The sequence below is a fragment of the Eumetopias jubatus genome, unplaced genomic scaffold, assembly GCF_037043125.1.
Source record: "Eumetopias jubatus isolate StellerSeaLion01/CBP00866 unplaced genomic scaffold, mEumJub1_p1.0 scaffold_3, whole genome shotgun sequence".
Classification (NCBI taxonomy): domain Eukaryota; kingdom Metazoa; phylum Chordata; class Mammalia; order Carnivora; family Otariidae; genus Eumetopias; species Eumetopias jubatus.
The window spans coordinates 57,229,537-57,239,455 of NW_028274809.1; the positions used below are offsets into that span (position 1 = coordinate 57,229,537).

Here is a 9,919-nt window from a genome sequence, read left to right on the forward strand (position 1 = left end):
TGACCCTGACGGCCAAGAGTCCACAGCAGCAAGGACATGAGGTATCTTATCTTTAATAATGTATTTCCTATCCACCCAAAAGGACTAAAAACAACCAATCCATTAACAATTAACATCTTCTGTGCCCAGATTGCCATTTCTAAATATCATTTCCCAATTTATTTATTTTATTTTTTTGCCAACTTTGTTTTATTTTCTATCAAATATATTCCTTTTCATTCTGCCTGAATAAAGGTGAATGGCACAGGGACTTTCATGAATAATTAAATTAATCCAACTTTGATTTACATATGTTGAAGTTGTTATCAGTCTACACAGTCTCTTATTATAGTCTTTGGTTTAGAATCTAATTTGTCTGATATAAGGATTGCCACCCCTGCTTTCTTTTGGTGTCCATTAGCATGCCCCTCACTTTCAATCTGGAGGTGTCTTTGTGTCTAAAATGAGTCTCTTGCAGACAGCATATTGAAGAGTCTTGTTTTTTTATCCAATCTGATACCCTGTGTCTTTTGATTGGGGCATTTAGCCCATTTTTACATTCAGGATAACTATTTAAAGATATGAATTTAGTGCCATTGTATTGTCTGTAAGGAGACTGTTACTGTATATTGTCTCTGTTCCTTTCTGCTCTCTGTTACTTTTAGGCTCTCTCTTTGCTTAGAGGACCCCTTTCTATATTTCTTGTAGGGCTGGTTTGGTGTTTGCAAATTCCTTTAGTTTTTGTTTGTCCTGGAAGCTTTTTATGTCTCCTATTTTCAATGACAGCCTAGCTGGATATAGTATTCTTGGCTGCGTATTTTTCTCATTTAGTGCTCTAAATATATCATGCCAGTCCTTTCTGGCCTGCCAGGTCTCTGTGGATAGGTCTGCTGCCAATCTAATATTTCTACCATTGTAGGTTACAGACCTCTTGTCCCAAGCTGCTTTCAGGATTTTCTCTTTGTCTCTGAGACCTGTAAGTTTTACTATTAGATGTTGAGGTGTTGACCTATTTTTATTGATTTTGAGGGGGGTTCTCTGTGCCTCCTGGATTTCGATGTCTGTTTCCTTCCCCAAATTAGGGAAGTTCTCTGCTATAATTTGCTCCAATATACCTTCTGCCCCTCTCTTTCTTCTTCTTCTGGGATCCCAATTATTCTGATACTGTTTCATCTTATGGTATCACTTATCTCTCGAATTCTGCCCTCGTGATTCAGTAGTTGTTTATCTCTCTTTTTCTCAGCTTCTTTATTCTCCATCATTTGGTTATCACCAATTCTCTCTTCTGCCTCATTTATCCTAGCAGTTAGAGACTCCATTTTTGATTGCACCTCATTAATAACCTTTTTGATTTCGACTTGGTTAGATTTTAGTTCTTTTATTTCTCCAGAAAGGGATTCTCTAGTATCTCCCATGCTTTTTTCAAGCCCTGCTAGTATCTTTATAATCGTCATTCTGAACTCTAGTTCTGACATTTTACTAATGTCCGTATCGATTATGTCCCTGGCAGTCAGTACTGACTCTTGTTCTTTTTTTTGAGGTGAGTTTTTCCGTCTTGTCATTTTGTCCAGAGGAGAATAGATGAACGAGAGAACAAAATGCTAAAAGGGTAACAACGACCCCAGAGAAATATACACTAAACAAATCAGAAGAGACCTGAAACCAAAGGGAAAAGAAAGAAAGAAAGAAAAAAGAATATGATCAGGCTGGTGAATAGAACAGATCCCAACACTAGATTTGGGGTATATTTTGGTCTGTTAGAAGAAACTGCATCCCAGAATTTTAAAGAAAGAAAAACTTATATATATATATACAAAAATCAGGGTAAATACGATGAAGGGATGGAATGTGACTGTAAAGATGAAAATTAAAAAAGATTTAAAAAAAGGAATTGATAGGAAGTTGGTTGAAAAAAGAAAGAAGAAAATTAAAAAAAAAAAAAAAAGGAGAGAATGTGATCATGTGGGAGATTAGAACAAAGCCATACACTAGATTTAGGGTATATTTTGGTCTGTTAGAAGAAACTGTATCCCAAAATTTTAAAGAAAGAGAAACATATATATACAAAAATAAGGTTAAATACAATGAAGGGATAGAATATGACTGTAAAGCTCTTTTCGTTCCCAGCGCAGCCATGGCTCATGGTCCCAAGAAGCATCTGAAGCGTGTAGCAGCTCCAAAGCATTGGATGCTGGATAAACTGACTCGTGTGTTTGCTCCTCGCCCATCTACTGGTCCCCGTAAGTTGAGAGAATGTCTCCCTCTCATCATTTTCCTAAGGAACAGACTTAAGTATGCCCTCACAGGAGATGAAGTAAAGAAGATCTGTATGCAGTGTTTTATTAAGATTGATGGCAAGGTCCGAACTGATATAACCTACCCTGCTGGTTTTATGGATGTCATCAGCATTGACAAGACCAGGGAGAATTTCCGTCTGATCTATGACACTAAGGGTCGCTTTGCTGTTCATCAGATAACACCTGAGGAGGCCACGTATAAGTTGTGCAAAGTGTGAAAGATCTTTGTGGGGACAAAAGGAATCCCTCATCTGGTGACTCATGATGCATGCACTGTCTGCCATCCTGATCCCCTCATCAAGGTGAATGATACCATTCAGATCGATTTGGAGACTGGAAAGATTACTGATTTCATCAAGTTTGATACTGGTAATCTGTGTATGGTGACTGGGGGTGCCAACCTGGGAAGAATTGGTGTGATCACCAACAGAGAGAGACATCCTGTTTCGTTTGATGTGGTTCACGTGAAAGATGCCAATGGCAACAGCTTTGCCACCCGACTCTCCAACAACATTTTTGTTATTGGCAAAGGCAACAAACCGTGGATTTCTCTTCCCTGTGGAAAGGGTATCCGCCTCACCATCGCTGAAGAGAGAGACAAGAGACTGGCTGCCAAACAGAGCAGCGGGTAAAATGGTCCCTAGGTGACGTGATTAGAAGACATTATATATATTTAATTAAAGGTCATACAGCACGATGGAAAAAAATAAAAAGAATATGACTGTAAAAATGCAAATTAAAAAAGATTTTAAAAAAGGAATTGATAAGATGTTGGTTGAAAAAGGAAAAAAGAAAAATTAAGAAAAAGAAATAAAAAAGAAAAAAAAGAAAATTAAAAAAATTGAAAGACTAAAGAATCATGGGGAAAAAGCCATGAATTCTATCTGCTGTATTCCCCTAGCGCTGGAGTTCTGCCGTTCTCATTGATTGGTAAACTTGGTCTTGGCTGGCTGTTCTTGCTGATCTTCTGGGGGGGGGACCTGTTGCGGTGGTTCCCAAATGTCTTTGCCCGGTGCAGAATTGCCCCACCCTTGCTGGGGGCTGGGCTAAGTAATCTGCTCGGGTTTGCTTTTGTTCCCTGCAAGCTTTCCTTACAGCTTTGGAGGATGAGAGTGAAAATGGCAGCCTCCCAATCTCCGGCCCCTGAGAAGCTGAGAACTCAGGGCCCCACTCTTCAGTGAGCCCCCAGAGAAAAGCAGTCAATCACTCCTGTCTCCCTGGTCTCTGGCCACACTCCGTGCTCACCTGGCCTGTGACTGAGCATTTCTCTCTCTGGCACAAGACCCCGTTTGGAATCTCCAAACCCAGCAGATTCCTGAGGTGCACTCCCATACCGCTCCTCCCAGGGGAGGAAGGGGAGTCTTCCAAGATCTGCTGCTTGTTGGGTCCCTGCTGGAAAAGCAGTGGCCCAACTGTGCCGCAGATCATGGTTTATGGCAACCCCGGGCTGAGAGCCCACTCCTCTGCTCCATTTTTGCAGCCGGCTTCCCTGCTCCAATCCCTGGGAGCTCTGCCACACTCAGGCACCCCCAGCCTTTCTGTGACCCCGAGGCTCCTGAGACCATACTGTCCCAGTGAGGGTTTCACCCCCCGCTTAGCCACTGGAGCGATGTCCCTCAGCAGAGCAGACTTCTAAAAGTTCCAATTTTGTGCTCTGCTGCTCTATCACTTGCCAGTAGCGGCTGGTGGAGGGTCCCTCCCACTGTGGTCTATCTTCCCAAATATCACCTCGGATTCACTTCTCCGCACATCCTACCTTCCTGAGAGTGGTCGCTTTTCTGTTCAGAAAGTTGCTTCTATTCTCTTCTTCAATCTACTGTTGAGTTCGTAGGTGTTCAGAATGGTTTGATAACTAGCTAGCTGAATTCCTGGGACAAGATGAAATTTAGGTCTCCTACTCCTCTGCCATCTTGCTCCTCCCTTATTTCCCAATTTAAAGAATCAGGGCTTTTTGGAGAAATGTGTGATTCTAGGCTTGGGTCAGGAAATGTACAAGATGATTCTAGAATATCTTGCCATGTCCTGAAGGAAGAAAGCTATCAGAGACCAGTGGTGTTGCGTCAAAGAGACTCAGGTGCCAAGTTGAAGAATTTCCCATTGGCTAAATATGGGTCAATTTGAACATCAGTAAGAGTAATAACTCTAATGGATTAAAGCACATAAAATGTGCTTAAATACATGAGATTTTAATAATTTAAACAAGAAACATCATTGGCCACCTTTGGAAGATGCCACAGAGCCAACGCATATAGTGGATAAATAATGTTTTATTCTGCCTTTCTTATAGGAGCTGTATTGCACAGTAATCAAATAATTGATTAGAGAAAATTCCTCTTTATAAAGGATTCCAGATAATAAAGGAAGGAAGGATAGAATTAGAATATCACCTTTCTGTAATCCCTAATAATTAATGGATTTAGGCTGTACACATCAATGACGGCTAACATTATAAAAAGAGAGTGAACCAGCTAGAATGTTAAAATATGCCACACTATCTCCAACGTACTCTTGGTTAAAAAAATTGAACCTAAGTCTAATAAATCCACTAGAATTAACTACCAAATTACAGAGAACAGAGAAAAATGTTAAACAACATCATGGAATGAAGTCCACAAAACCTAAACTGTGGGTTTTGACACATAATATATAATGTGGATATTGACATGTATAAATTATAAGAACAGGAAAGAAGTAATAGAGGGGAACCTATAGGTCAAAAGGGACTTAAGAAATGTCAAATAATTGCAGTGTAGAATCCTACTGGATCCTGATGCAAACAAAATCAGAAGACAGAGATAATTCAACACTGACTATAATTAATTATATAAAATTAATTTTGTTTTGGTTCAGTAATAATTTTGTGGTCGTGTTTTAAAAGAGTCTTTATCTTTCACAGATATGTACTGAAGTGTCTGTGAAGAAAGGACACCTGGAATTTGCTTCAAAATAATACAGGGAAGGGGGAATTATAAAGATGCATACAAATCAAAATTGGCCATGAGTTGGTAATTGTTGAAGCTGGATAATAGGTATATGGAGGCTTATGATATTACTCTCTCCAGTTTTATATGATTTTAGGAATTTTCTATAATGAAAAAGCAGAAAAAACCCAGAGAGGTGTAAATAGATCTTAGTTTTCTGATTTCAGGAAATTAAATGCATTCAGCTGTCAGTGGTTGCTGCCTACTGTGAGTTCTCTGGCTATTTCCAGGCACGGAGACTACATCAGAACTTAAACACATTTTGGAACCAACTAAGTGCCCTTCAGCTTGAAAGGTATGGACAGCTAGTAGCCACAAAAAGAATATGTTTCCAGTTGCTGCTGTAACAAATTACAACAAAGGAGGTGGCTTAAAACAACACAAATTTATTTTATCTTACAGTTCTGGAGGTCAGAAGTCCAAAATGAGGTTCACTAAGCTCAAATCAGGTGTCAGCAAGGTTGTGTTCCTTCTAGAGGCTCTGGTGCACAGGTGGGGGGATTTGTTCTTCACTTTTTCCATCTCCTGGAGGCTGCCTCCATTTCTTAGGCCCATGTCTCCATCACTCTGATCTCTGCTTCTGTTCTCAAATTTGTCCTCTGACTCTGCTGCTTTTCTCTTTCACTTACAAGAATCCTTGTGATGACATTGGTCTCACCTGGATAAATCATCTCAAAATCCTTAACTTAATCACACCCACAAAGTCTTTTTTGTCATGTAAGGTAACATATTCAAAAGTTCTGGGGATTAGGATGTGAATATCTTTGGGGAGCCATTATTCTGCCTACCACAAAGAGATAAAGAAGTTAGAAAACAAGATTAATAAGGGAAGGTATATCAGTCAGGATTCAACCAGGATATAGGAACCCTTCTAATACTTTAAACAGAGGACATTTAATACAGAGAATTCGCTACATGAGAGATGGAAGATCTGACAAGTCAAAGGATGGTGCAGTACCCCAGAGTTTAGCGATAGCAGAAGCTACTATCATTTCTAAGATGGGAGGAGGGCACAGGAAGGAGGTGGTATTACCAGGATTCAGGAGCTGGGGTGATTTTGTAAGAATCATGGTGGAGACTTCCCAGTGGAAGTTGGGAGCAAGGAGGTATGGACTATCTGGTGGGAAGCTGGACTCCCAGGGGAGACATGGACATCACTGGGAAATACAGTATGTTCTCATTATCTGTGGTACTTGTGTTTTATAAAGTCACCACAAACACTGAATTAACAAATACTGAACCATTGCTCCTAGAGAAAATATAGGGTTAGGTTCCTGTGAGCCTCTGGTCACAGCATTTTCCTCAATCCATCAATCTATAACCTGTTTTATGTGTTTCTGTTTAAAGCACCTTACCTAAAATATATTATTGCTTCAGTAACATTGAACTCATGGCCAACAGCACTGTAAGTCATGACTGAATGAAGCTTATCTAACATGTGTATTTTCTCCCTAAGATACACCACAGCCATCTTGTGTTCAGGAACACAAGACAGCACTTCAGTAGTATGTGTGCGGGCCATTTTAAACAGTGACATCACCAACAAAAAGCACATACCCGAGAAAAATAGGACACAATACTGTCAAAAGGACCCTTACTTATAGCATAAGAATTGAAATGAGGCAGAGTGTTACCTGGTCTGACCTCAGCTGGAGACATATGTCAGGCAATTCAAATTTTTCACTGTTCTGTGCGTGTCTGCAAATGATCACGGAAGTGCGCAAATATTGATTTGGGGATTACAAATAAATTTTAGTAAGTAGGCAAATTTGCAAGTTTGGAATTCCTGAATAGTGAGGCTTGACTGCACTTGCCAGGACAGAGATGGAATAATAGCCTGGGTTCTTCCCATCTCCTACGTTCTGGTCTTCTACCAGGGTTCTCTGTAGCTAAATCAGTTGCAAGAGAGTCTGGGAAACGGAGTGGGCCGGAGGAGGATGGAGAACACATCTGATTTCAAAGAGGCGAGGCACACCACAAAAAGTTTAAAGAACTAAGATTTGGCAGTGAGAGAATGAATGGGAAACATTCAAGGACTTAATGACTGCCTTTAGATTTATGGGCCTTACAGAGAAGATGACAGGTTGTTTTTAATTTTCATAAAACAAGTATAAATTGATTTAAATGCAAATAAAAGCACTGGATGGAAGATTCTTTTTTTAAACATTTTTATTAAGTTTTTAATTTTATTTCCAGTATAGTTAACATACAGTGTTATATTAGTTTCAGGTGTACAATAGAGTGATTCAACACTTCCATACAACACCCAGTGCTCATCACAAGTGCCCTCCTTAATCCCCATCACCTATTTCACCCATTTCCCCCCATCTCCCCTCTGGTAACCAGCAGTTTGTTCTCTATAGTTAAGAGTCTGTTGCTTGGTTTGTCTCTCTCTTTCTCTCTCTCTCTTTTTTCCCCTTTGCTCATTTGTGTGGTTTCTTAAATTCCACATATGAGTGAAATCACGTAGTATTTGTCTTTCTCTGACTGACTTATTGCACTTAGCATAATACTCTCTAGCTCCATCCATATCATTGCAAATGTCAAGATGTTATTCTTTTTTATGGTCAAGTAATATACCATTGTACATATTTTTATACACACACACACACACACACACACACACACACACACACCACTTCTCCTTTATCCATTCATCCATCAATGGATACTTGGGCTGCCTCCATAATTTGGCTAGTGCAGACAATGCTGCAATAAACATAGGGGTGCATGTATCCCTTTGAATTAGTGTTTTTGTATTTGGGGCATAAATAACCAGAAGTGCAATTACTGGATTGTGGGGTAGTTCTATTTTTATTTTTTGAGGAAACTCTGCACTGTTTTCCACAGTGGCTGCACTGGGTTTCCTTTTCTCCACATCCTTGCCAACACTTGTTATTTCTTGTCTTTTTGATAATAGCCATTCTGACTGGTGAGGTGACATCTCGTTGTGGTTTTGATTTGCCTTTCCCTGATGGTGATTGATGTTGGACATCTTTTCATATACCTGTTGGCCACCTGGATGTCTTCTTTGGAGAAATGTCTGTTCATGTGTTCTGCCCATTTTTAAATTGGATTATTTGTTTTTTAGGTGTTGTATGGAAGATTCATGAAAACTCTGCTACCTGTAAAAATTGAGAGATCTAAAAATACCTAAGAAAGGAAGAATGAGGAATTCCCTTCCTCAGAAATGTTAAAGGCCAGGCACCAATTTATTTGCAGTTATTCGGTGGCTGGCCTAGCCAGAGATAGGTGCCTGCTCAGTGAGGTCTGAGCTGGCCCTCGCTATAATTCTGTTTGTGGCTTAGGATCACCTTGAACTCTGGAGAGTAGCAAATGCCACTGCAGCTGTGTCGCTGTCTTGGATCTGAGAAAGGAAAAAAAATCCCTTTTGTAGCAGAAGGGTGGTGACTAGGAAGCAAATCTACCAAAAGATCATTTCAGCACATGGGTTGGTGGTTTACTTGAGTAAGTGATTTATGACACCAAGTTTTTATTTGATCTGGCATTACAGGGATAAATTATTGAGTGCTAATTGTATGTTGATAAGCTGTTCCTGCTTGAATTTATTCCTTCCTCAGTTTGTGTTAATTGGGGCATATTGGAACAGAAGGGAAATTGCCCACTTACTGCCTGGTTTGGTTTATGCTGTTGTAATTGTGTCTTCACTGTTAATTCATGTTAAATGAGTAAGGGAGTTCCTACTGGTGGACTTTTGTTTGTCTTCCCATGAACGTGTATTTCTTTTTCTCAAAAATGAAATTTTAAGAATAATATCACTCCTATTTACTTGTTGGAGTTTACTCAAGTGGTAGCAGAAGGTAGGGTCAGAGGTGGACTGGCAGAAAGCTGGGGAATTTTAAATGCATATTTTATCATTTGAAATATAAATCTTTTTTAGATAGAGCCATCATGGGAGGGCTTAGGGTGGGGGAGGTAAGAGGACAAGGTGCTGAATGTTTCCTGCATAGGTGGCTTTCTCTCCCCCTCATCTCTCTGTCTCTGTCTCTGTCTCTCTCTCTCTCTCTGTCTCTCTCTGGCAGGAAAGGTTTTGGGTGGCAATGTAATGTGAGGCCAGCAATGAGAATCTGCATGTGTCATGTAGAGGTATGGGTATGGATGGGCTGGGGTGGTAACTACCAGATATCTGGGCCTTGTCTCTCAAGGGTCTCTGTAATAAGTACTCTAACTCCAAGTAATTCGAGTGAGTCCAGATTTTAAGAACTCAATACAGACACAATACACAAATGGCCAGCAGGATCAGAAGTAGAAAGCTGGATCAGGAGGCAAGGCAACCAGCAAGTGCAGAGGAAATAGTAGTAGGCCACATGGGCACACCAGACCCAAGAGACCCAAGGGCTTTCCAAATGACTTGCTCTACATGACCCAAGGGGAGCCTTGTAAACACTAATCCTAGACACAAATTTTGCCCTCTGCCCTGGTTTTATGAATTCTACTGGATGTGGGCAGGTGTGTACCTGGCTGTAGACCAGAGAGAGGTGGGCCTGGCAGGTGGCAGGAGCTTCTGGCAATGGCAGGGACAGTGGAGCTGCTCTCCAGCCCTGCTCCTGGGACTCGGATCCCCTTCCACTTCTCCACACTCGGCTGTGACTTTCCTCCCTCTCCCAGTCTTGTTCTCAGATGGCACCTACAATCTCTTTC

At 40.6% G+C, this 9,919-nt stretch overlaps 1 pseudogene; it reads left to right on the forward strand.

Moving 5' to 3' along the window:
- The first annotated feature begins 2,109 nt into the window (after positions 1-2,109).
- LOC114224506 (small ribosomal subunit protein eS4, X isoform-like) lies at positions 2,110-2,937 on the forward strand (annotated as a pseudogene).
- The last annotated feature ends 6,982 nt before the right edge of the window (positions 2,938-9,919 follow it).